This window comes from Magnolia sinica, chromosome 6 (assembly GCF_029962835.1).
Source record: "Magnolia sinica isolate HGM2019 chromosome 6, MsV1, whole genome shotgun sequence".
In the NCBI taxonomy this organism is placed as follows: domain Eukaryota; kingdom Viridiplantae; phylum Streptophyta; class Magnoliopsida; order Magnoliales; family Magnoliaceae; genus Magnolia; species Magnolia sinica.
In genome coordinates this window covers 99,517,004-99,543,258 of record NC_080578.1, presented here as the reverse complement: position 1 = coordinate 99,543,258, position 26,255 = coordinate 99,517,004, and the positions used below count along the sequence as shown (strand labels likewise).

Below are 26,255 nucleotides of genomic sequence, written 5' to 3'. Positions count from 1 at the left end.
TTGGGAAGATGAACCAGTAATACACCCCAGTGAACATTTTCTTAGGTCTTCTACCTTTGAGACTCAATCAGAAACGATCTAAGAGGAGATACTTTAGGGTGACATATATGATTTTTCGGGCCTTAGAAAAATAATAGAAGCACTCGCATTGCGCATTGATAAGACATTGGAGGCTTGTTCGTCTCAGCTACAACTCAATCTAGAAACACAATGTGAGGAAAGTGATCCTAACTCACTTGTGAAAGAAACTAAAATTACGAATGAGGAATTGGAGTCCATTAATGATCATATGGTTTAATTTCCCGATGAGTCGATCTTGATGACGGTCCAAAGGAATAGTCAAGAGACGTGGGTGTCTTTCAAATATAATGATAATGACGCACTTCACTCACATGACACACAAGATTTCAATGATGAGGTAAATGTTAGTTTATTCGAACCTCAGCCAAACTAGGAACAGAATATGAGGAAAATGATCCAATTTCAAGTGTGTACTGCACTGAATTGGAAGATGATGCGTATTGGGATTCAATCTCAAGTTTGGCCCATATTAATGATCAAGAGATTTAGGAAGTTGTCGACCATAGTGATCTACTCCACCTATCTAACATGGCTAATTTAAATATAGAGGATGAACCACTTTCACCTAAACCTTTCAACTTTTGTGATACATGTTTAGACCACTCCCTTGAATTGAATGATGATATGATGTGGGAGATGGATGAGCCGCTTGATATGACTCTGGAAGTTGAAATCACCCAATTGAGGCCACCATTTGAACTGTCAATTTTTTACGATTCAATGCCTCTTCTGAGTAGTATCAATGAACAGAGTCCTCACATCAATACTTTGTCTACTGACCCTCAATCTATCTGTATAAGGCTGGAGCAAGAGAGCATACCTCCATCTACTTTTAAAGACGATGGAGTTCTTAAGCATCTCATTATAGATTTCAATGTGAAATTTTCCAATTCTTTGGATGATTGCTTGGCACATTTTCTAGATTCAAATGATTCTATGCTTGAAGAAATAATGACTACCTCATAAGAGAATATCTCGGTAGTTGTTACTAACCGAGAGAACCCTTCCTCTGAAGTCCCTTCTTCCCCAGATCTTGACTGTTTACCATTAAGGGAGGAGCTGAAAATTGAACCGGAGTTTGCAACTTGATAATGTGTTGAGACTACATCTGATGAGAAGTTTTCTGAATTTTATTTACTTGTAGTCTCTGATTCACCATGGGATACTAACTTTGAAACTTTTTCTGTCACAGGTGAATCATATATACTTTGGATACCTCAGGCGAATCAACGACAAATTTTTGATGAGGTCCATAAATTTCTCTGGAACTTTATGCTCCAGGGCATTCAAGCCTATTGCAAAAAAGACTTTTGGATGATCCTGTTGAGAAACCTATTGAGAAATTTATATAGATATTGGTCGGAAGAGGAACCTCGCGGCATGACTGAGTAGTTTTTCCCCTTACTTTCATAAGACTAGGGTAGTTTGCTTTATGTTGTTCTAGGATAGTTGACTTTATATCGTTAGATTAGTTTGCTTTTTTACATTGTTTTAGGATAATTTGTTTTCACTCTCGTGCTGACTCGCTTTCATGATGCGATCTTTGTGGAACAACCTCTTAAATCTATCGTCCAGATACTATCTTTTCATCACTTCTCCTTTACTTCGTTGTCCCATGTGCATTGCATGCTCATATCTTTTACATTGAGGACAATATAGATTTTAGGTTGGGGGTGGGAGATTAGGTTACTTAATCAGGTTGTTGTTGGTCTTGAGCAAAAGCAAAAAAATTGTTAAAATTTTTAAAAATTTTTAACATTTTTTTGGACTTTCTGGTGCATTCGAAGTGATTTTGAAGGATAGTCATGATTTGAGAAGTATAAGATACGTAATGTTGGATTTATGACTCTTGGATTCAGTTATCTATTAGATTTTCCCGTTCAGTTTGAATTGTTAATCCGAGATTAGAAGTTATAAACATTGATTGAGTCATGATTTCACATGTCACATCTCGCTTACTCATTAAGGTTTCAGTTCGCTATTGAAGGATTAACTTGGTAATCATTAAGCATGAAAGGAATCAGCCTGAAAATTTTTACCATCAGTTTATAAAGAAGAATTGAAAGGATTGGTCGAATAATCTTCACAATAGGTTTGCTCCGTATAGATGAAGGTTTGCTTTTCCAAGGTTGACATTCGAAAAGGGGTGGGCAATGGTCTTCACCATAGGTTTGCTCCCTATACGTGAGGATTTGATTCCCCTCATTGGCGTTATTTTTAATGAAAAAAATCAAAAGTTGCTAGAATGAAAGGATGATCTGTGAGGCAAGTTTTGGTTGTCCTGAATACCCGTTTTGATTATCAATGTTATCATAAAATTGATGATTGGATCTCTTTATGATGACAAGTCGAGATTACACCGTACACCCATGGAACTCGATGTTTAGAATTTTTCTAATTGATGGATTAATACGTTGATCTTGATTATGAAGTTTACCGTGCACTTGATTTCAGGAGAAAGTATCACCTAACATTCATGACTCTTAGAATTCTAGTATCTAGATTGTTTTTCAAAAATCACCCGAGTTTATAGAAATTATCATGTAATTCTCAACTTATTTTTCGCATACTTTGCTCAGGACTAGCAAAATGCTAGTTGGGGGTTGCGTTGAGAGTCAAATATTACATATTAGATTTCAATTATTACCTGATTTTACGAACATGATAATGCTTAACATTCCATTTTAATTGTGTTTGTGATGCAATGTGTATTAGGAGCCTGGACTGAAAAGGGGTACTAAAAGCATAGATTTAACACTCTGAAGTCACCAAGGCAAGGGATGGACCTCAGGGGACCAAGATTGAGGAATTTACACGCCAAAGATTCAAGAAAATCAAGTAATTGAAGTTCAAGATGCCTGAAAATCGTCCCGAATGCAAGATCATAGGGTTCTCACCATCCATTCGACCCGAAACTTTATATCTGGCCTAAGGACCATAAATTAACTGTACACATCGAATTTCAACCATTGGATCCTTGTGAAAGTGGCTCAACGGAGATATCAGCCCACAATATGATGATTTGGGGCCCACCTGATATTTGGTCTTGACCCCTTAAATTAGATGAGAAACCGATTAGACAGTGTAGATTTCTAAAAAAAAATCACAAGTGGCCCTCACAGCTACCGTAAGGTATGTAATGCAGTGCACCAGCGGTGCACTTTACCTAGAATCGGGTCAAACGCAAACTCCTGCCAAAGAATGGATTCTTCCTCTACTTGTTTCAGCAGACGGATGACACTTGTCTGGGATCACATTGTGAGCCTCGATATTGATTCAAAAGTATTATCCGAACCGTCCATTTGATCTGTATGGTTGGGACGACCGTACCCATGGACTTCTCTTGGTCCCATGCACGTGAACACACGGAAATCAAGTTCAAATGCAGGATGGACGGTGGAAGAAAAGATTCAATAGGCTGTATTAAACTCGATCAAAAGTGACCATTTCAGACTGTATTTTCGTTACGAATTTAACTGACGGGGTGGATTCTTCCGGAAACATCTCTGTGGGGCCCACCGACCATTGCAGCATGCTCTGTTCTCCTTAGGCCCCTGCGTCTGTGAAAACCGGACGCAGTGGGCCGTTCGGTGATCAAGATCACGATCTGTTTGATGATTTGAACCATCCAAAACATCACCATGGGGCAATCGACTGCCACCAAGGAGTCTGAATGGGTCAGATCCCCGCAACAGGTCAGCAACGGCGCCAAAAAACAGATCCAACACAACTTGTATGCGTCTTCCTGCGCACGTAGCTACACCTTCTTTACCGACTTCATCCAGCACCGCCTCTTGCTATGCATTCAGCAACCGACCCTCCAGCCGACTTCCTTTGCCTATAAAAAGAGAAGAGGAAAGAGTAGAAAGGGGGAGTGCAGCCGTGGAGGCAAAGCTTGGACGTGTGGAGCGTGGATTGGTCGGCTTCATCAGCTAGACTTTTCTTCTTTTCTTCCCTTTCCTTTATGTTTTTTTTTTAGAGATCTTTCGCCTCACCGTGTCTATGATAGGCTAAGCCTCTTAGCTAGGGCTAAGAGGTGAAGCTTGTAGTGTGATGGGGGATTTTTATGCTTTTTTATTCATGTTTATGAACGGATTTTAATTCTAGTTTGATTATAATGAATGCCTTTAGTTTTTAATGGTTTGTTGTGACTTAAATTACAATAGATCTGCGATGGCTTTGAGTATTTCCTTTTCATTAATTTGATTATGAAGTTAGGAAGCCCTGTTGTTCACCATCACCCCTTGGACATGGTTGGATGATGGAATCCTTCCTAACATTCATACATCTCTCAGATTAGTTGTGGATTGGTTTAATTCTATTATTTGCTTTGTCTCATGGGCATGGTTTTGTGATGAAATCAAGAATAATTTACATCTTTCTCATCTCTTGAAACTAAATTAATGGAAGTTCAGATTTGGTTTTTAATGATATATATATATATATATATATCTTCCAACTGGCGGAAGATGGGACTCTAAATCTAGTTTTTTAATTTTTTAATTTTTTTAAATTTTTTTATAGCTTTTTTTTTTCAAAACGAAAAATATATTGAATGATCAAAACTGCCCCTGTACATTTGGGCACCCCTTTACATAAAATAGGGGGCCTATCGTAAGGCTAGAAATCTGCACAAAGAAATCACAAAAAAATCACAGCGTCTTAATCGAACCTAAGCCAACCTTATCAAGAAAAATAGAACCTCCAACCTGGATTGAGAGCTCGGATTGATTTACGAGATAAGAAGACACTTGAGTTCCGCTACCTTGTCGGGCCATCAAATCGGCCGGAGAATTCCCTTCTCTCTGGATATGAAACGCAATTTGACCCCGCAACTTCAGCTCATTTATCCTGAAAAACCATGCTCTCCATTTCTATCCCGGCGTGGCCACTCCATTAAGCATATCAATCACTTGTTTGGAGTCCGATTCGATAACGATCCGTAACAATCCCCTATGGAGACCACGGGATAAACCATCATGCACCGCACGTATTTCAGTAGAGGTGTTAGTTTCGATCCCATAACGAACAGAGAAAGTGAAAATGAAATCTCCTTTGTCTCCTCGACAGATCCCTCCCCCGACATACCTGGATTTCCATGGGCGGAGCCATCAACGTTAATTTTGACCCAGCCAGGAGAGGGCCTCTCCCACTTCACCAGCAACGAACAACCACCCAAATTTTTATCAGAATTTAGAACAGCACCTTCAGGCTATGGTTAACGTCCCTTGTCGTTGTCAACAACACCCGCCGTTGGGCCGTTGACAAAAACCAACCACCTCCTGACTTTGGCAACCACCGAAGCCGAGGAAACCACCCTCTCATCAAAAATAGCGGCATTTCTAGCTTTCTAGATCTTCCAAATTATCAAGCACGACGCAAGCATGTGCCCCACGTCTTTTCCTTTCTGAGCCGAGGCCACCACCCACCACTGATTTAGGCAAATGTCGATCGAGGAGGCGTTCATAACTGCGATGTCGAAACATCTACTAATGGTGTTCCACACCCTCTGCGCTAGACTACTCGAAATAAACAGATGGAGCACCCATTCCTGGACGAAAACACTTGGGAATTGGACTTCTTGGAGAGCACAACAAATGCACCTAGAAGCCAGGTGAACACCACGAGACTGAACCGCACAATCTACCGGGACCGCTTTTTATAAAACCTTCCAAATAAGAAGCGAAATTTTGGGCGGAAGTTCATACCTATCTTGCCCAGCTGCAACCCGTACTCGAAGCCCTACTCAGCGCCTAGGCTGATTTGACAGAAAACACCCTAGATGGAGTGAATGGCCAGATTGGCTTATCCGTGTCCCCTGCAATGCAATATCCGGCCTAGAAGATATGGTCGATTACTCGTTGAGGAAGGAAAATCCAGACGGAGGACGGGGGAAGGGGACCCACTGAACCAAGAACGTGGTACACCTGGAGGTCGAGAAGACTATCCGGCACATTAGAAACTGTGAGCTGAAGAAGAGGACCTAAACCCGTTCAATTATCCATCCAAAAATTGCACTTACCCGCACCTATTTGCCAAATCACATGGGAATCGACCATCTGAAAGAGCTCCCTGATCCGCTTCCACAACGGAGAGGAGATGCACCTTAATCTATCCAACGACTAGGGGGTAAATCATGCTAATACTTTGCTGTCATGAATGTTTTCCAAACACTTTCCCCCATCCCGCACTTGATGGTCCACACCATTTTGAGTCTAAACGCCTTCATAATGTCTGCAAGCTTTCTGAATCCTAAGCCACCCTCTTTCTTAGGCATCGTAAGCACTTTCCAACTTTTCCAATGGCATTTTTCTCTCCTTTCTGACCAGCCCCAGAAAACTTTTGCCATTTGCTTCTCAATTTCGTTCACCACCTTGATAGGGATGTGGGTTGCCGCCATAGAATGGACCAGAATACTAGTGAGGACATTTTTCACCAAAACAACTTCTGCTTGCCTGAGATAGGATCCGGGCCTTCCACCCATTAATCCTCCCCATAATTTTGTCCATCAGCGGAATAAAATCACTCGCTCTGCTTCTTCCTTGCGATATAGGGACGCCAAGATATGTAAGCGAAGAGGAAGAGCTTGGAAAATCGAGAAGAGCCTTAATCGACTTGATTCTATCTCTAGGAAGCTTCTTAGAACAAAAAAAGGAGCTTTTGCGCAAATTAATACACTGGCCTGAAGAAGCTTGGAAGTGTCTAAGAATTTCTTGACTGCTTAGAGTGATCTCTTCACCCCATTAGTGGAAAGCAGCGTATCATCCACATAAAGCAAGTGCGAAACAGTGGGGCACCCTCTGCGAAGAGCGTACGGCTGACAACAATGATGATCAATCATGAATTTTAGACCCCTGCTTAGAACCTCAGCTGAGAGGATAAACAAACTAGGTTAGATCGGATCTCCCTGCCTCAAGCCCCTAGAGGATTTGAAGAAACCTGCCAATTCTCCATTTATGAGAACTGAAAACCAACAATTTACCCAACACCTCTCGACCAGGTTAATCCAAGACTTGCTGAAACCAAACCTCTATAAAACCTCAAGCAAAAACTCCCAATTTACCCTGTCATAAGCCTTATCCAAATCTAATTTCAAAACGACATTCCCACCTCGGGCAGGCTTGTTCAAGTCCCTGAACAGCTCCTGGGCTAAAGCAATATTTTCCACAATCGATCGGCCTTGAACAAACGCCCCTTGTTCAGGCGAAATCAAATCTGGAAGAATCTGGTTGAGTCTGGCCGCAACTATCTTTGCAAAAATCTTATACAACACGTTACATAAACTAATCGGCCGAAACTCTGCGAAACGCTTAGGAGCAGCCACTTTAGGAATTAAGCAAATGAGCGAGGATATTACTGACCTTGGGATGTTCCCGCCAAGAAAGAAGAAGGAAATCGCTTTATGGATGTCCTGCACAATCATGTCCAGCAGGCAACAAAAAAACTGACCGAGAACCCATCAGGGCCAGCCGCACTGTCAATCGGCATGGATAAAATTGCTGCATGGACTTCCAACAGAGAGGGGAAGCTAGAAGGCTCTCATTCTGGGCCTGCTTGACGAGGGGAGGGATACAGTTCAGCAGGTTCTGATCGATCTGCCCAGTTCCTGCACTGAAAATTTGGTGGAAATGCGAAGCTACAGCTGCTTTAATTTCGGATCATCCACGACTCTCCCTTACTCCAGTTCCACTTGACGAATGAGAACTCTCCTTTGATTCTTCGTTGCCGTAGCGTGGAAGAACTTCGTGTTTTTATCACCCTCCGTCAGCCAATCCACTCTCGATTTCTGCTTCTAAAAGATCTCCTGCATCAGTTCCAGAGAAGCTAACCTGGCCGATTTTGAGCTGAGATGGTGCTGAAGAGTGACGGACTGATCCGCAGAGCCTGAAACCTCCACCAACTTGTCTTTCAGATCGGCAATGTCCCTTTCCACCCTCTTAATTTGATCGAAGATGTTGCTAAACACTTTCTTGTTCCAAATTTTCAGATCTTGTTTGACCTGCTTGAGCTTTGATAACACATTATACATTGGATGAGCTGATTCAAATTTATTCCATGCAGACTTGACCACAGATAGGAAGGATTCGTGGTGAGTCCACATTCGCTGGAAATGGAAAGGCTTAGGCCCCCTATTCAGCTGGTGGGGAAAGCTAAGAAGAAGAGGGGTGTGGTCCGATTGGATACGGGGCAGGTGCATGACTTGGAATTGAGGGAAATCGTAGACCAGTTCATGTTTATTAGAACTCGATCCAGTCTTGCCCAAACACGAGAGGCACCACTGTGATTGTTGCTCCATGTAAACTACTGCCAGAGAAACCGCATCTTGGAGGACTGCCGAGTGGATAGCATTCGCAAAATCTGTACAGGATACTCTGTCCGCAACCCTCCTACTCCTTTCAGAATCTTATAAGATTGCATTAAAGTCTCCGCAAACCGCCCAAGGACCATGAGTCGACGCCGACAGGAGAGCCAGATCCGACCAAAGCGTTCTCCTCAAAATCCTAGCACATCTGGCATACATGAAAGTGATATGAAGTGGGGAAGAGCAATTCTGCGCCGAAGCTACGATCGATAAACACTGATTTGATTTAAGGACAACCGAACAGGAAAGCAGAGACTTGAAGAATACCCATATCTTTCCACCCTCCGGACCATTCGACAGGGAGGAGTGAAAACCCAACACAAGACCTGTTCGAGTTCGTTTTTCATCACCCAACATTGGCTCAAGCAATGCCACAATGCACGGATCATGATTTCTGATTATCCGCTTAGCCGTCCGTAACGTCCGAAGGTTACCTATACCACGTACATTCCATACAATGATTTTATCCATCTGTCACACACCGGTATTAACGACCCTTCTCTTAAGACGGCAAAGTCTAGATCCCCAGTTTCCTTTCTCATATAGAACTCTGTGCCTCCTAATCTTCTTTATTGTTTCTGCCTTATCTTTGTACTTCAGCCTCTTCTGTATATCATAGTCAGCCAATACCAGCTCCAGAAATCATCCTCAGAGTCATCACTCATCACATCCCTTGTCTCCTGATCCTGAATCCCGTTGTTGTTTGCCACCGGGCTGATGCACTCCATGTCCAGATTCTCATTTGGTTGGAAGGTGGTTCTAGAGTTAGACAGAAAATAAGGGGAAAGGTCTATCTCTAATTCCGCCCTCTCCCTGCCTGTCGTGCTAGCAGCCCTAGGAGGGACTACGTTCGTGGCAAACAATCCTCTGCTCTCTCTTCTGAGCACCGCAGAACCGCTAGCCCCTGCTGAGTGCTCCCCAGAAATCCTTTCCCCTGCTATAGTCTGCCCCTTTTGTACTCTGTTACTCACCATATCAGGAGTGTCCAACGGCTGGTGGTTCTCCTTTCCTACAAAATCCCGAGACTCTAATAGTGACACCCTGCGTTGCCTCCCTGACGTTGACAGCAACGACGAGCTTCTAACGTGAACTGCGCTGAGAGACTGCCTCAGCTGCGATGACTCAGCTATTTCCGTCCACTCCTCCCCCCGCACAGATAAATTTGTACCTCTAACCCATTGGAGATTAGCGTTGGAATATGTTTGCAACCTATCCACCATAGCCTCCTAACCTTGACTAGCGGCTTCCTTGCTTGGGGTTGAGTTAGGAGGGACTAGCTGCATTCGACCCTGAATTGGGAGGTCCTGACAGGAAGTTGACCCCAAATGATGCTGCTGCATAAATTCTAAGTCCACACCTGTCCTACTGTAGCTCAAAACTGGTTGGAGAGGCGGCATTCCACTCAACAATTCTTTTTCACCCTGGCTGAAACGCGGCTGTAGTTGGATCTGTGGTCCCTTACACTGCTCTATACGAAGAGAGGGTCCTGAGAAATCTGTGATTGTTTCTCCACTAGCAGCCTATCTGTTGCCGAAGTAGGATTTGGTCGTCCAATCAAGAGCACCTCTTGAGGTCTCTGAGTCATTTGAGCAGGGTCCATAAGCTGGTGATGATATTCAGCTTGGCCCTCCTCCTGTACACCTTCAGCCTACACGACATTGATCCTCTCCCCCACATAGTCATTTCCACAAACATGTTTTTGTGACCCGAGCAAATGCCTTGTTTCTCTGTTTCCCCGGTTGTGGCATTACCACAAACATTTGACGGATCGCCTGGAGGGCCATGGAAACGGCGGATAACCCATGCCTTTATGCTTTCCTTCGACGATTGGGGTATCGGTGGAGAGCACCCATAGAAGAAAAGTGGCTCAACTTCCATTAGAATAGGATAACACTTACCCAACACCAACAGACGCAGAACGGTGCCGAAGCTGACTCCCGGCCTGGGAATCACTTTGATTCGGGCAAAAGCTTGGAAGTATCTGAATCTGGAGTTGGGATTGATCTGAATGATTTTCCCAAAATAGCTTGCAAGATCCTGGATAACCGACTCGATCCATGCCTGAGCGGGGATCTCGAATAATCTAATCCAGACACCATCCCCTCCCAACACCTCCTTCGGTGACCACATTGCCCCCGATTGGAGCCCCATTTTCGTATGCAGATCTGTGTTTGTTTCAAAAGCCTCCAGATCCCCTTTTGTTTTAAAAGATAGTAGAAACTTTAAAGTCGAGATCTGGGCAATCTCCACCGTCGCTGTTCTCATGGTCGAGGCTCTCAAAACGTCGGTTAGCCTTACAATCTGAACATCTCTATCTACCGCAGTACCCACCAATGCCATAGACAACCAGCGCATCTGGTTCTCCACCGCCTTGGGGTCCGCCGTAGTTGTTTCCATAGAACGCCCTTCCGTTAAACGTCCACTCCACGACCTTGCTCCTTCTTCCACCCTCACAGATCTGAGATCTGGGGCTGCCATTTTCGCCTTCTCCATGTGCGGGGGCGTCCGCGCCTCCACCCTCGAACCAGACTGCCGTTTCGCCCAAACTATGTGTACAACGCAGCCATCAATCCTTCTTTCATTCAGGCATTGGATGGCGTTGATTACGTCCTGTTCATAACAGAAACGAACGAAAGCAAAACCGCGGGATCGATTCAGAGCTCGATTCCACGACAGGAAAACATCAGCTAGCTTTCCATACCTACTGAAAATGCACTGCAAATCAATCTACAACTGAAGTGTCGAAAGTTAGATTTGCAGCAAACAGAGAGAACTTTGATGGGGAGACCCTAGATCGGCGAGGAAGGACCTTTTCTCAGGTAAAGTCCCCCACCCGCTCTCGCTCCTCCATCTTTTCAAGTCGTCATACAGCTCTTGACTCTAAATCCAGTTGTGTTCATGAATCAAGCGTAGATCTCCCTGATATCTACAAGTGGATCCTTGGCACCCTAGTTTCCTACCTTTGAATTTCACAAGTTTTAGAGTAATATTCACAATTATTCCCTTCCTTTTACCTGATTTAGGTTTCATCTTATCCTAGTTCTAATTCGAGTTATTTTTAGATTACGTACAAGGTTCAGTCCCTGTGGATTCGACCTTGGTCTTATCGAGTTTATTACTACATCACAACCCTATACTTGGGGTGTGAACTCTACCAACCTTGCCTTATGCATATCATATTTCTTCTTTAAGATCTACTTACACCTAATTGCTTTTTGGCCGATGAGAAGCTGCACCAGCTCCCATGTCTCTCGTTTTTGTATAAGGAGTTCATCTCATCAATCATTGTAGCTTTTCAGTGGATTCCTTCTCACAGGTGGCTGCTCCACCTATTCCTGTATCTGTGTTTGCGTCTCCGTATCAGCATGTGTCTCATCTCTGTCTAATAGAACGTCCATAACCAACTTTTTGGCTTCCTTGTGTTCATCCTTATGGAACAAGAATCCTTTGTCGAATTTGACATCGTGACTAAGAATAATTTTCTATATGGTTCGGTCGTATAGCCTATACCCCTTCGCACCATTAGCATAGCCGACAAAGATGTACTTTTTAACTCTTTGGTCCAACTTTTATCTCTCAACTGACAGTACGTGAGAGTAAGCATCACAACCAAATATTCACAACCTTGAGGAGTCTACATACTGAACACTCCACACTTCCTCTAAAATTTGACATTCATTGGCCATAGAAGGGGACCGATTCACCAAGTAACAAGCCCTATTCATGGCCTCAGTTTAAAATTTATTGCCCCAACCCAGCATTACTGGTCATGCATTAGGCCATCTCTAAGAGAGTTTGATTCATTTGCTCAGCCACACAATTTTTCTCTGGTGTGTGATGCACTGTGTTGTGTCTTATGATCCCTTAATCCTTACAATACTGATTGAATTACACAGAAGTGAATTCTTCAATGTTATCTGTCCTGAATACTTTCACCTTTCGTCTTGACTATTTTTCAACCATTGCCTTTCACTGCTTAAAGTTGGTGAAATTATTGAATTTATTTTTCATAAAATAAAACCATACTTTTCTGGAGTATTCGTCAATAAATGTGACAAACCATGATGACCCTCTACTAGAAATCACGTCGCCGACCCCCATACATCATAATGCACATAATCTAAAATCTCCTTACAAATATGTTTCCCAGACTTAAAAGATAACATTGACTATTTACAATATATATAATGCTCACATATACTAAAATCAACACTTTTAAAAATTGGAATTAAACAACAGTCAGAAAGTACCTTCATGCCCCGCTCGCTCATGTGACCTAAGTGCCCATGCCATATACATGTGGACATGGATTCCCCTACAGACGTTGCAGCTCCACCTAATGAATTACTCGTGATCAACCTGTGAAGGCTTCTATTCCTCTATGCCTTCATGACTATGAGTGCCCCCTTTGAAACTTTAGACACGATCAAACCCGATGAACTTGCACCCTAGTGCCTTGAGTGCTTCCAGAGATATCAAACTCTTTCTCAAATCAGGAATGTATCACATTTCAGTCACGATATGCTCCTTGTCATCAAACATATGGATGCAAACTAATCCAACGCCTACCACTTTACAGGCATTATCATTGCCCATAAATATCTGGCCACCATCACACTCACCGTAAGTGATGAACCAACTCCAATGGGGATTCATGTGGTATGAAGCCCTCGTATCCAAACTCCATTCTTCATCGAAGTACTTGGATTTTAATGCGGTCAGCACGTCACTACCATTCGTTTCCTCATTATATATTACAGTGTTGGCTTCCCTGGAAGAACTATATGAATTCTCCTCTCTTAACTTAGGATTCGTGCAATCCTTTTTCATGTGCCTAGACATGCCATAATTCTAGCACTTCAAATTACCTTTGTCCTTGCCCTTGGATTTGACCTTGATTGCGACGATCCAATGTCCCGCTCAGAATTTCGCCCCCTCGGAACTAGTGCATTTGTAAAAGCACCCATGTCACCATCACCTTTAGCTGAAGGGTTGAGATAATGGTCTCACCGCTAATGGTCATTCTACCAGTGTACAAAGAGTCTTTGAATGACTCATATAACACTAGGAGAGAATTCAATAGAATACATGCCTGATCATCATCTTTCATTATCTTTTCCACATCCAATAATTTGCAAATCAATCTATTGAAGTTACTAATGTGGGCCTCAATGTTAGCCCCTTCCACCATCTTTAGATTGAACAATTGTAGCTTCAAGTAAAAGTGATTTTCAAGAGATTTCTTTGCATATATATTCTCTAATTTCTCTCATTTACTTGTTGCAGTTTTTTCTCTCATATATAACGTTATAGAGGATTTCATTCGTTAAGCACAATTGGATAGATGTTCTAACTTTTTTATCCATCTCATTCCATTCTTCTTCTGTCATAGATTCGGGTGGCTTTTCAAGGAGAGCATTATCTAATCCTTGTTGAACTAGGATACCATTCATCTTAGCTTTCCATAGTTTAAAATTATTTTTATAAGAATATTTTTCTACATTGAACTTCGGGTTAGTGCTATTAATATATTGCTTTCATATTCGATTTATTTCTTAACGTTAGCTTTGATACCACTTGTTGGAAACTGTGAAAACACCTAGAGACGAATCAAGCAAAGTACACGCAATCACAAAACCAAGTCCAAACAATAACAATCTAAATTTTACATGGAAAAACCCTTCAGGAAATAACCAAGGCACAAAGCGATGAGTAATGCACTATGAAAGCAAAAATTACAAGAGATAAAGTCTTACCGATTCAAACAAGACTCAAGTCTACTTCACAAGCCCTAGTTATGTCATTGAACCCTTTAGAATGAATTGGAAAGCCTTAGAATACTTTTCTCACACCCAAATCTCGATTACACTTGATATATATAGTGTTACACCCGGAATAGAAAACAAATCCCGCACTTACGCAATTCTATGCATATCTTCAATGGGACCTTTGATGGCATCGATCACCCATTGAAGTTCTCTCGATGGAATAGACCACCCATCGAGGATCTTTCGATGGCATCGAACTGCTTCGATGCCATTAAGTAGCAACACCAAAATGTTCCAGCAATTAGCATGACTTTTTCGAATTTTCTCGATGGCTTCGATACTGCTCGATGGCATGGATACTGCTCGATGGTAGCGAGTGGTATGTCGATGGCATCAATAGACCACGTTGCTAACAAATTTGAGACATCAACAACAGACCACACTTGTATTTTACTATTTATCAGTGCCTAAAAATGAGCATCAATCTTGTGGTTCAGTTGATGGACAGATGACCTGGTTTTTGCACAAGGTAATCCTCATAATGGGGCCAACTTAATGGAAGGGATGGATTTTACATTTAATTAATAGGATGGAAGTTATCTGCTCGGTGTAGCATACCTTGTATACTACAACTTGCTCATCACATATCCAACCATCAAAGAATTCTTCCCCACAATAATTGATGTCTCATCCTAGTGCAGCCTCACATCCACTACACACATGTCATCCAGGCATGCTGATCTGTACCATTCAAACACTGTGTCCCAATGTCGTTGGAGCATGGGATGAAAATCACACTAATTGGATGATCCATGACCCTTCGTGTTAGTGAACATTGAATATAAGGTTAGAAGATGTCATGTTGTCCATATTTTAAGGGATGAAATGGGATGATTTATGTGTATCTAACTAGTTTGATTTCTCTCAGGGTCCTTGCTCTTGCTCCGGTGGTAGACTCTCAGGAGTTTCAACACCGAGTCAAGGGTTCAAGTACCCATAGGTGGTGAAATTCCACTAGCGTGAGTGTGTGTGCGTGTGTTAAAAAAATGATTTCTCTGATCCATACTCCATGAGGCCTAAAATTTGGATAGTCTAACATTGGTTTGGAAGTATCTAACCCGTACTAGGGCCGATGTGATGCCTCTTCACTGTTGCACATGTGGGTGGATGCTGATGTGGGCGGGGCCTAATGGCCTGGGCAAGTTATCAGTGGTTGAAACGCTACTGTGCTGGCAGGCTACTGTGTACGCAGTGGGAGGTTGAACTTGTCCCACATCGGAAGCGCTGTCCGAAGTTGTGGTAGTTATATGTGAAGTTGGAACCTTTATAGTACGAGGCCTTTTGGGGGAAACACTGAGAACAAAACCGTTGTGGCGCAAGCTCAGAGTGGACAATATCATACTATGCTGGTTGGGCTGCTCTGCTCTCGGTGGGGGATATTGTGATGCCTCGTCACTGTTGCACATGTGGGCGAGCATACGTGGGCGGACGTTGATGTGGGCGGGGCTTAATGGCCTGGGCGAGCTATAAGTGGTTGGTAGGCTATTGTGCTGGCAGGCTACTGTGTAAGCAGTGGGAGGTTGAACTTGTCCCACATTAAAAGCACTGTCCGAAGTTGTGGTGGTTATATGTGGAGTTGGAACCTTCATAGTTTGAGGCCTTTTGGGGGTAACCCTGAGAATAAAACTGTGCGGGTGCAAGCCCAGAGCGAACAATATCATACCGTGTTGGTCGGGCTGTTACAAATGGTATTAGAGCCAAGGACGACTCTGCCCTCGGTGGGGGATATTGTGACGCCTCGTCACTTTGCACATGTGGGCGGGCATACATGGGCGGACGCTGATGTGGGCGGGGCCTATGACGTGGGCGAGCTACCAGTGGTTGTGTGAGCTACCAGTATCCTTTCCCCAGATGAGGCCTTTTGGGGGTAACCCTAAGAACAAAACCGTGTGGGCACAAGCCCAGAGCGGACAATATCATATTGTGCTGGTCGGGTGTTACATTTGTAACAATTGATAGATGCGTGCAAATGTCCTCGGTTCTGATACCATTTGTAATAGCCTAACCAGCACAGTATGATATTGTCCGCTTTGGGCTTGCGCCCGCACGATTTTTTTCTCAGGGTTACCCCCAAAATGCCTCATACTATGAAGGTTCCAACTCCACATATAACCACCATAACTTCGGACAATGCTTCCAATGTGGGACAAGTTCAATCTCCCACTACATACATAGTAGCCTGCCAGCACGGTAGCCTGCCAACCACTGGTAGCTCACCCAGGCCATTAGGCCCCACCCGCATTAGCGTCCGCCCACGTATGCCTGCCCACATGTGCAACAGTGACGAGTATCCACATCTTGTTGATATGAAATAGACCCTTATTGCATCTTTGATCATGACCATTTGTTTGCAGTGACCATTTGTTTGCAGTCCAGGCCACAAGTTTAAATATGAAGATCATCCTATCCAATATATTTTCTTTCAGTGGTGCATCAACTGTTGGGCCAAACAGACTGGTGGGGTCAATACCGTATGTGTATAACATCTAACCCATCCAAAAACTGCATTCTACCATAATGATGGGACTGTTGGGAACCATGGAAGTACACAAAACGGAATCAAGAAAAGTACATGCAATCGCACAAGCAAGCCCAAACAAGAACAATTCAAATTTTGTGGAAAAAATCTTTTTTCAGAAAAAAGTCACAGCACAAAGTGACAAGTAATGAACTATGGAAAGAAAAATTGCAAGACATAGTATGCTTATTTATTCGAATAAGCCTCGAATCTCCTTTAACCCCTAGCTATGCCATTAAATCCTGAAGAATGATTTACAAAGCCCTAATACACCTTAGCAATAACCTAATCCCAATTACATCCCATATATATAGTATCGTAACCGAAATAGAAAACAACTTGCACACTTACGCAATTCTATGCACATTTTTTTATGGGACCTTCAATGGCATCGACAACCCCTCAATGGCATCGACAACCCCTCGAAGATCGGTCGATGGCATCGACACCCGTCGAAGATCTCGAGTAACACCTTTAAATCAATCTAGCAATCAATATATAATTTTTGTATTTTCTCGATGGGATCACACATTCGTCGATGACATCGACATCTGCTCGATAAAATCAAGTGGTTTATCAATGCCATCAATAGATTCTGTTACCGACAGATTTAACACATCAACAACAGGGACACACTAAAAATCATGTCAATTCAATCATCAAGTGGGGTGAGACCACTTAGAATTTGGAGGTTTTTTAGGTGATTTTTCAGTATTCTATGTGGTGTGGCCCACTGATGGTTGGATCTATTTGGTTTTTGGTCATTATTGTGTCCTACACCTATTTGCTTCCCATCAAAACATTAATTAGGAAGATCTTACCATTATCTGAAATCAAATCATATCTATTTTCTTCAAGAAGAAGAAGAAAGGGAAAAGAGGAAGGAGGATATACCTAATTGAATTCTCTGTTTCAAGGCTTTTAAAAGCAACTTGTTTCTGTGAACAAAAATGTACATAAAAATTAAGAAAAACTTAAAAGTCAATGTGCATTTGTTGCACAAATATCATGATATTTCTTGATTTCAGATCTAACCATTATCTGAAATCAAATCATATCTATTTTCTTCAAGAAGAAGAAGAAAAAGAAAATGGGAAGGAAGATATACCCAACTAAATTCTTTGTTTCAAGGCTTTTAGAAGCAACTTGTTTTTGTGAACAGAAATGCACAGAGAAATTAAGAAAAACTCAAAAGTCAGTATGTGTTTGATGCACAAATATCATGATATTTCTTGATTTCAGATAAATTTTAGATCTGACCATTATCTGAAATCAAATCATATCTATTTTCTTCAAGAAGAAGAAGAAGAAGAAGAAAAAGCGGAAGGAAGATATACCCAGTTGAATTATTTGTTTCAAGGCTTAAAGAAGCAACTTGTTTCTGTGAATATAAATGCACAATAAATTAAGAAAAACTCAGAAGTCAATGTACGTTTGTTGCACAAATATCTTGATATTTCTTGATTTCATATCTGACCACTATCTGAAATTAAATCATATCTATTTTCTTCAAGAAGAAGAAACAAAGAAAAGGGAAAGGAAGATATACCCAGCTGAATTCTCTATTTCAAGGCTTTTAGAAGCAACTTGTTTCCGTGAACATAAATGCACAGATAAATTAAGAAAAACTCAAAAGTCAGTGTGTGTTTGTTGCACAAATATCATGATATTTCTTGATTTCAGATCTAACTATTATCTAAAATCAAATCATATCTATTTTCTTAAAGAAGAAGAAAAAGAGGGCAAGGAAGATATACCCAGCTGAATTCTCTGTTTCAAGGCTTTTAGAAGCAACTCATTTCTGTGAACAGAAATGCACGAAGAAATTAAGAAAACTCAGAACTTAGTGTGCATTTGTTGCACAAATATCATGATATTTCTTGATTTAAGATCTAACCATTATCTGAAATCAAATCATATCTATTTTATTCAAGAAGAAGAAAAAAAAGGAGGAAGGAATATATACCCAGCTGAATTCTCTGTTTCAAGGCTTTTAGAGGCAACTCGTTTCTATGAACAAAAATGCACAGAGAAACTAAGAAAAACTTAGAAGTCAGTGTGCGTTTGTTGCACAAATATCATGATATTTATTGATTTCAGATCTGACCACTATCTAAAATCAAATCATAGCTATTTTCTTCAAGAAGAAGAAGAAAAAGAAAAGGGAAACGAAGATATACCTAGCGAAATTCTCTGTTTCAAGGCTTTTAGAAGTAACTCGTTTCTGTGAATAGAAATTCATAGAGAAATTAAGAAAAACTCAGAAGTCAGTGTGCGTTTATTGTACAAATATCATGATGTTTCTTGATTTCAAATTAATTTTAGATATGACAATATTCTAAAATCAAATTATATCTATTTAGGGAAAGGAAGATGTACCCAGCTGAATTCTCTGTTTCAAGGCTTTTAGAAGAAACTTGTTTCTGTGAACATAAATGCATAGATAAATTAAGAAAAACTTAGAAGTCAGTGTGCATTTGTTGCACAAATATCATGATATTTCTTGATTTCAGATTTGACCATTACCTAAAATCAAATCATATCTATTTTCTTCAAGAAGAAGAAGAAAAAGAAATGGGGGGGAAGGAAGATATACCCAGCTCTATTCTCTGCTTCAAGGCTTTTAGAAGTAACTTGTGAAATAAAGTACAGAAGTGTGAGCCCTCAAGATCTGACGGTCTACACAATATGGAACCTTTACGCAGCCAAAGATGAACGGTCCAGATCCAGTGGTCCGCCTAACCACTACTAGAGCAGATGGGTCTAATCACTCCTTTGATTCTATGGTATAGATGGCCCCAGATCACAATCCCATGGTTTAGATCATCCCAAGGACAAGCTAAATGGACAAATTAATTTGTACCATTATTCCTCTTTTTATTCTCGTTATTCCTTAATTATTTTTCAGGATAGAGCCTTATCCTATTTATAGGAAACGATGGGAGAGTTTGGATGAGACCAAAAGTTATTTGGTCTTATCCCCATCTCCCCATCTAAATTCAAATTCAAAATTGAATTTGAAATCCATCTGTTAACGGAAGAGGCCTAAACATATGGGACCCACTCACTAGTGATTGCTCACCAATGGCCCCCACAGGCCTATGTCCAACAACTTGTTTATGTGAACATAAATGCACAGATAAATTAAGAAAATCTCAGAAGTCAGTGTACGTTTGTTGCATGAATATCATGATATTTCTTGATTTGAAATCTGACCACTATTTGAAATTAAATCATATTTATTTTCTTCAAGAAGTAGAAAAGAAGAAAAGGGGAAGGAAGATATACCCAGCTGAATTATTTGTTTCAGGCTTTTAGAAGCAACTTGTTTATGTGAACATAAATGTATAGATAAATTAAAAAAAAAAAAAAAAACTCAGAAGTCGGTGTGTGTTTGTTGCACAAATATCATGATATTTTTTTATTTCGGATCTGACCATTATCTGAAATCAAATCATATCTATTTTCTTCAAGAAGAAGAATAAAAAGAAAAGGGGAAGGAAGATATCCCCAACTGAATTCTTTGTTTCAAGGTTTTTGGAAGCAACTCATTTTTGTGAATAGAAATGCACAGAGAAATTAAGAAAAACTCAGAACATAGTGTTCGTTTGTTGCACAAATATCATGATATTTCTTGATTTCAGATCTACCATTATTTGAAATCAAATCATATCTATTTTCTTCAAGAAGAAGAATAAAAAGAAAAGAGAGGATGATATACCAGCTGAATTCTCTATTTCAAGGCTTTTAGAAGCAACTCGTTTATGTGAATATAAATTCACAGAGAAATTAAGAAAAGCAAAGAAGTCATTGTGCATTTGTTGCACAAATATCATGATATTTCTTGATTCCAGATCTGACCATTATCAGAAATCAAATAATATTTATTTTTTTCAAGAAAAAGAAGTAAAAAAGATAAGAAAATAAGATATACCCAGCCGAATTCTCTGTTTTAGGTCTTTTAGAAGCAACTCGTTTCTGTGAACATAAATGCACCTAAAAATTAAGAGAAACTCAGAACTCAGTGTGTGATTATTGCACAAATATAATGATATTTCTTGATTGTACAAAATCTCCTCAAGTTTTACAATATTTGATGCAATCAAAGAAAAGAAATAGCGAGAGAAAAAAAAAAAAAATCGAAGAAAACGGGTTGCAGCGAACCAAAATTCTCTCTGGCGATGCAAACCAGCAGTGGTGCTGCTGCTGAATTTTAGGATTGGAACGAAGGTGCGGTGAAATTTGTTGCTGGGCGTAAAGCGAGCTTCTTTGGACTCTCGGGGTGACTTATAGTTGACTTGTTTGGTTCGTTGCAACGAACCCATGTTTATCCATTGCCAGTCTTGGCCGTTCATACCGTCCCAAGGAATCCATCTCCGTACATGGAGCCATGGAGCGTGCTTGGTGATATCAGCCAGATGTGGGGCCCATGATGTGTTCATGGAATCCAACCCGTTCCCCTACAAAAACAGAAAACCCAACTCCAAAAATCAGCCTCATCCAGAACTCAGTTGAGCCATAGCACTTGGCACATTTGGGACGGAATACCCACCGTTGATTAGGTTAGGGACCTACCGTGTTGTATATATAGAACCTAGGACGTACTGGCTGCCAAAAACGAGGCTGTTTTTGCTATTTGTAAGTGCCCTTGTTCAATTCAACAGGGGGCGTTTTCTCCTGTCCGGGTCCCTCCCTACCATGGCCGGCTAGCTCGGACGCGGATTAGATGCTGAAAGGTGGAGTAGCGAGTCGGCCACTGACGTGACGTCACCAAGTTCTATGGGCCCCACTATGATGTATGTGTTCTATTCACACTGTCCATCTATTTTGAGATATCATTTTAAGGCACGAACCAAAGAATGGGGCAGATAAAAATCTGTAGTGGACCCCACCACATAAAACAGTAGGGAGAGTGATTTCGACCACTGTTGAAACTATACTAAGGCCCAGCATAATGTTTATTTGAAATCCAACCCGTTCAAAAGTTTAAAAAGACATGAAATAAGGGAAAACACAAATATCAGCTTGATCTAAAACTTTCGTGGCCTTTAGAAGTTTTTAATGGTGGGTGTCACTGTCCCTGCTGTTTTCTGTACTGGGGTCCACTAGAGTTTTGGATTTAACTCATTCTCTGGATATTGCCCTAAAATGATCTTCAAATGGATGGAAAGTGTCGATACAAAACATACATCATGATAGGGCCCACGGAACTTGGTGAGGTCACCTCAGTATTGAGTCTGGCTACTCGACCTGACAGTAGCTAATCCGTGCCCAGCTAGCTCACTGGTAGACTGACGAGAGTAACAACACAGAGGTCACGGGCTTGAGTACCCATCACAGTGTTTAATTTATTTATTAGCTTGTTAGTACACACCCATTGTGGTGTTAGTGTGGATAAAAATAAAAATAAAAAAAATAATAAATATCTTTAAGCTGACTACATATGCAAATGTGTCACATTTATTATTATTATTTTATTTTAATTTTAATTTTTTACACACCCCCGCACAGTCACACCTTAGTAGGATTTCATCACTTATGGATACTCGAACCCTTGACCGGGTGTTCAAACTCCTAAGAGTCTACCACCGGAGCAAGAGTAAGGATCCATGCAAATGTGTCACATGAGAATGTAACACAAGTGCCAATGTTCCCAATGTATTAATGTATCACATGTGATAACACATGCCATAATTCATTTTCAACACCATTCATCTGTCATCCTCTTTTTTTAAGCAAAATTTTCATGAGAATTTTGTTTTTCTTTTCACGTAACAACAAATTTGAAAATTAAGGAAATCTTTCAAGAAAATCTAATAAAAAATAATTAAGAAAAATGAAATTTCCTTTCTTGTAGTTTCCTAGAAATGTTGACATTATTTTCTCCGTTTGCTTTTCTAAACCAAAAAATGCCTATACGGATTTTGATGTTATTTGGGGAAGAAACATTTAAACCCCATAATGAGTAATTTAGTAGCAAGGATTTTTAGCAGTTAGAAATTTAGAATTTTTTTGGATTTTTAATCTAAATCATGTTTTGTATCTTTCAAAATATTAAATTTCAGCTCAATTTGGATTGAAAATCCTCAAAAAAGACTCTTTTAAAACTCGAGAGAAAAGGTAGGGTGTAAAATCTTAAGGTTTTCAAATATCTCTCAACATTAGGCATATATATACCTGTATCACATCGTACTCTTTTTCTCTCTATAAGCAAACCTCGTCCATATCTTCTTCTTTTTCTTCATTTTTTTACTGTTGCTAGTACCATGAGTAATTGATTGAAGAAAAAGAAGACAGGATTTCACCCAAAGGATACAAAATTCTTGGGTGCATATGATGCTCCATATATGGTCACTCATAAATTGTTCTTCTAGCATACGTTAACTCAATTTTAACAAGTTGTGGAAATTGTTGCCGCTAGTTCACAGTCAGAGGATCATATTGTGAAACTCGTTGGTTAAACAATCCTAAGCATTTGATTTTTGGACACTTTATTGTGGAAACAAAATCTGCTTTTACTTGTGTGGGGCCTCCAACCTATGGATAAAGTTGTTTAGAATGAATCAAACACACAATAGAGAAATGAAACATGTGAGCAATCACAGAGAATGCATTAATTTGACGTGAAAAAATCTTTGTGGAAAAAACCCACCACACCAAGCAATAATGAATCCACTACAAACTGAAAGCTACAAGAGGTTGACAACTTACATATTCAAAACCGTCGTCTTTTAAGACAAATTTTTCTTCTCGAAATCTTATCTCGCTCTCTCCCACATTCGTCCTAATCCTAACCCTTATCAACAAGACTATATATAATCTCACATACAAAATTAGAAACAAAATCATGCACTTACACAAAATCGATGTGGACTGTCAATTGAACCATCAATCGATCGACAACATATGTTCGATCGAATCAAACATGCCGAAAAGTATCTAGAGAGAAAAATGATTTTTTTTTTTTAAATTTAATTATCTCAATTAATTGAGCCTAGTGTCTGATAAATCGAACATATCCAAAACTATCCAGAGGCTAAATTGAAAAATTTGGGATTTTTTCAATCTAATTGATGTTGTTGTCGATCACTCGAAATCCCTATATTTGCACTAGATTGAAGACACCCTGATCAATAATCTCTACCATGACTTCAACCTTGCATCTCCACTATTCCAAGCCCAAAGAAGTTGAGCAAAACATAAACTTCTCCGAAGGAATCATTTTTGTAAGCATATTAGCTAGATTTTCACTAGTGTGAATCTTCTCGAGAGTAATACTGCCTTCCTTTAACATCTGCTAGATAAAATGATGACACACATCAATGTGTTTAGTTTGCGAGTGATATACTGAGTTCTTCACTAAATTGATTACACTTCCATTGTCATAATGCACAGGTACGACTTCCTGTTGAAGCCCTAACACATTCATCATTCATCTTAAGTAAATTGCTTCCTTAAATGTTTCTGTCACCACCATATACTCAACTTCGGTTGTGGAAAGAGCAATCATAGACTGAAGTTTCAATATACAACTGATCGCTCCATCCTCTAACACAAACGAATAACCATAAGTCGACCTTCTATTGTCCACGTTACTAGCATAGTCTGAATCCACATAGCCTATCAGTTTCTCTTCAGATTTATCAAATGTTAAGGCATAGTGAGTCGTACTTTGTATGTAATGAAGTAGCTATTTCACTGCCTCCCAGTGCTGTTTATTAGGGTTTGATATTTATTTCCTTACAACAACCATTATATGTGAAATATCCAGCCTAGTATAAACCATGATGTACATAAGACTTAGGGGTGCACACGGTTCGGTTCGATCCGGTTCCAGGGTGAAACCGGAACCGAACTGTTGCTTATAGTTCTAGGATTTTTGGAATCGGAACCGGACCGTTAGCACCCTAGAACTGAACTGGAACCGGACCGATCGATTCCACGATTCTGGGCTTTTTATAATTTAGCCCAATTGCATGTTCTATTTTATAATTTAGCCCATGTCCATTCATATTGTGATCCATTTGATGAATGATTTAGATATTGTATATGGTGTAAAAAAAATACATTTATGAAAGCAATCAAAGGGTGCATTGTAAACCATAAATCATGAGTCAAATATACAACTAAAATATATTGTAAACTCACGGTTCCAAGTTCGGTTCCACGGTTCGGTTCCATAGTTTGGTTCCACGGCTCGGATTCACGGTTCGGATCACGGTTCGGTTTGGTTCTACATACCCTCAAACCGGAATTGAATCGAACTAAACGGTTCTTTAATTTTTGGAACCGAAACCGGTGCACTCTAGAACCGGACCAAACTGGATCGTTTGGTCGGTTCCGGTCTGGTTCCATGGTTCTACTGGTTCGATGTGCACCCCTAATAAGACTACCAACTATGCTTGAGTAGGGCACACGAGAAATATACCATTTTCTTCATATGACGCAAGACATTGTTTCGAAGAAAGTCAAAAGCAAGCGGTGTGAGGTGTGCTAACCGGTTTTACTTTATCAAGTTTGAACTTAATCAAGACCTTCTCAAGGTACTCTTCTTGGGACAATTATAACCTACTCCTTTCCTTGTCCCTATATACATCAATGCCGATAATCCTTTTTGCAACCCCCGTATCTTTCATCTTGAATGTCCTAGATAACTAAGCCTCTAATATATTGATTTCACGTATAATATGGTTGGATAAACATATCATCAATATATAATACCAGTATAATGAATTTTCCATCACTCAGCGATTTGAAGTCGACTTAATGATCTAATTCGCTTCTAGTAAATCACTGACTTATCATGAAAGAATCAAACTTTTATACCACTGTATAGGTGACTATTTCAAATCGTACAATGACCTTTTTAATATGTAAACTTTATTCTCTGCTCCCTTCACCTCGAACCCTTAATGTTGTTTCATGTAAATTTATTATTCTAGTTCTCCATGTAGAAAAGTTGTTTTCGCATTCAACTGTTCAAATTTTGGATTGTATTGGACAACTAATACCAGTACAAATCTAATAGATACATGCTTCATAACTAGTGTAAATATCTTACTAAAGTCGATACCTTTTTTTAATGCATATCCCTTCACTATTAGTCTATCTTTGTACCTATCCAGATTCTCGTGAAAAATTCTCTTGCACCCAACTGCTTTTCTTCCAACAGGTAGCTCTACCAGTTCTCACATTTCTTTCTTGTACAAAAATCCTATCTGATCATGCATCATCGTCATTTACTTCTTAACATTTATATCATTTAATAATTTCTGAAAAGTAGACGGATCCTCCTTATTCGTAATGAGGGAAAACACAACATTTGAGCCATCCCTATATCTCAACCGTACTTTGTGATTTCTCGGTGGATTCTTCCTGACAGGTGTTGTGGCCAGCTCTTACCATACCTCTTCCTACTGCTCAGTTTCTTCAAGTCATTCACATTTGTTTATTTCAATATCAACAA

At 40.3% G+C, this 26,255-nt stretch overlaps 1 protein-coding gene across 1 annotated transcript in view; it reads right to left on the bottom strand.

Moving 5' to 3' along the window:
- The window catches only part of LOC131249242 (putative disease resistance protein At4g10780), a 60,593-nt gene extending 39,530 nt beyond the window's left edge, over positions 1 to 21,063 (bottom strand). Inside the window, exons 1-3 of the mRNA XM_058249882.1 lie at positions 20,954 to 21,063; positions 18,970 to 19,013; positions 18,547 to 18,590 (exon numbers count right to left, since the gene is read on the bottom strand). The gene's annotated coding sequence lies outside the window, so the exon portion shown is untranslated. The remainder of the gene's footprint in view (positions 1 to 18,546; positions 18,591 to 18,969; positions 19,014 to 20,953) is intronic.
- Between the last annotated feature and the right edge of the window lie 5,192 nt (positions 21,064 to 26,255).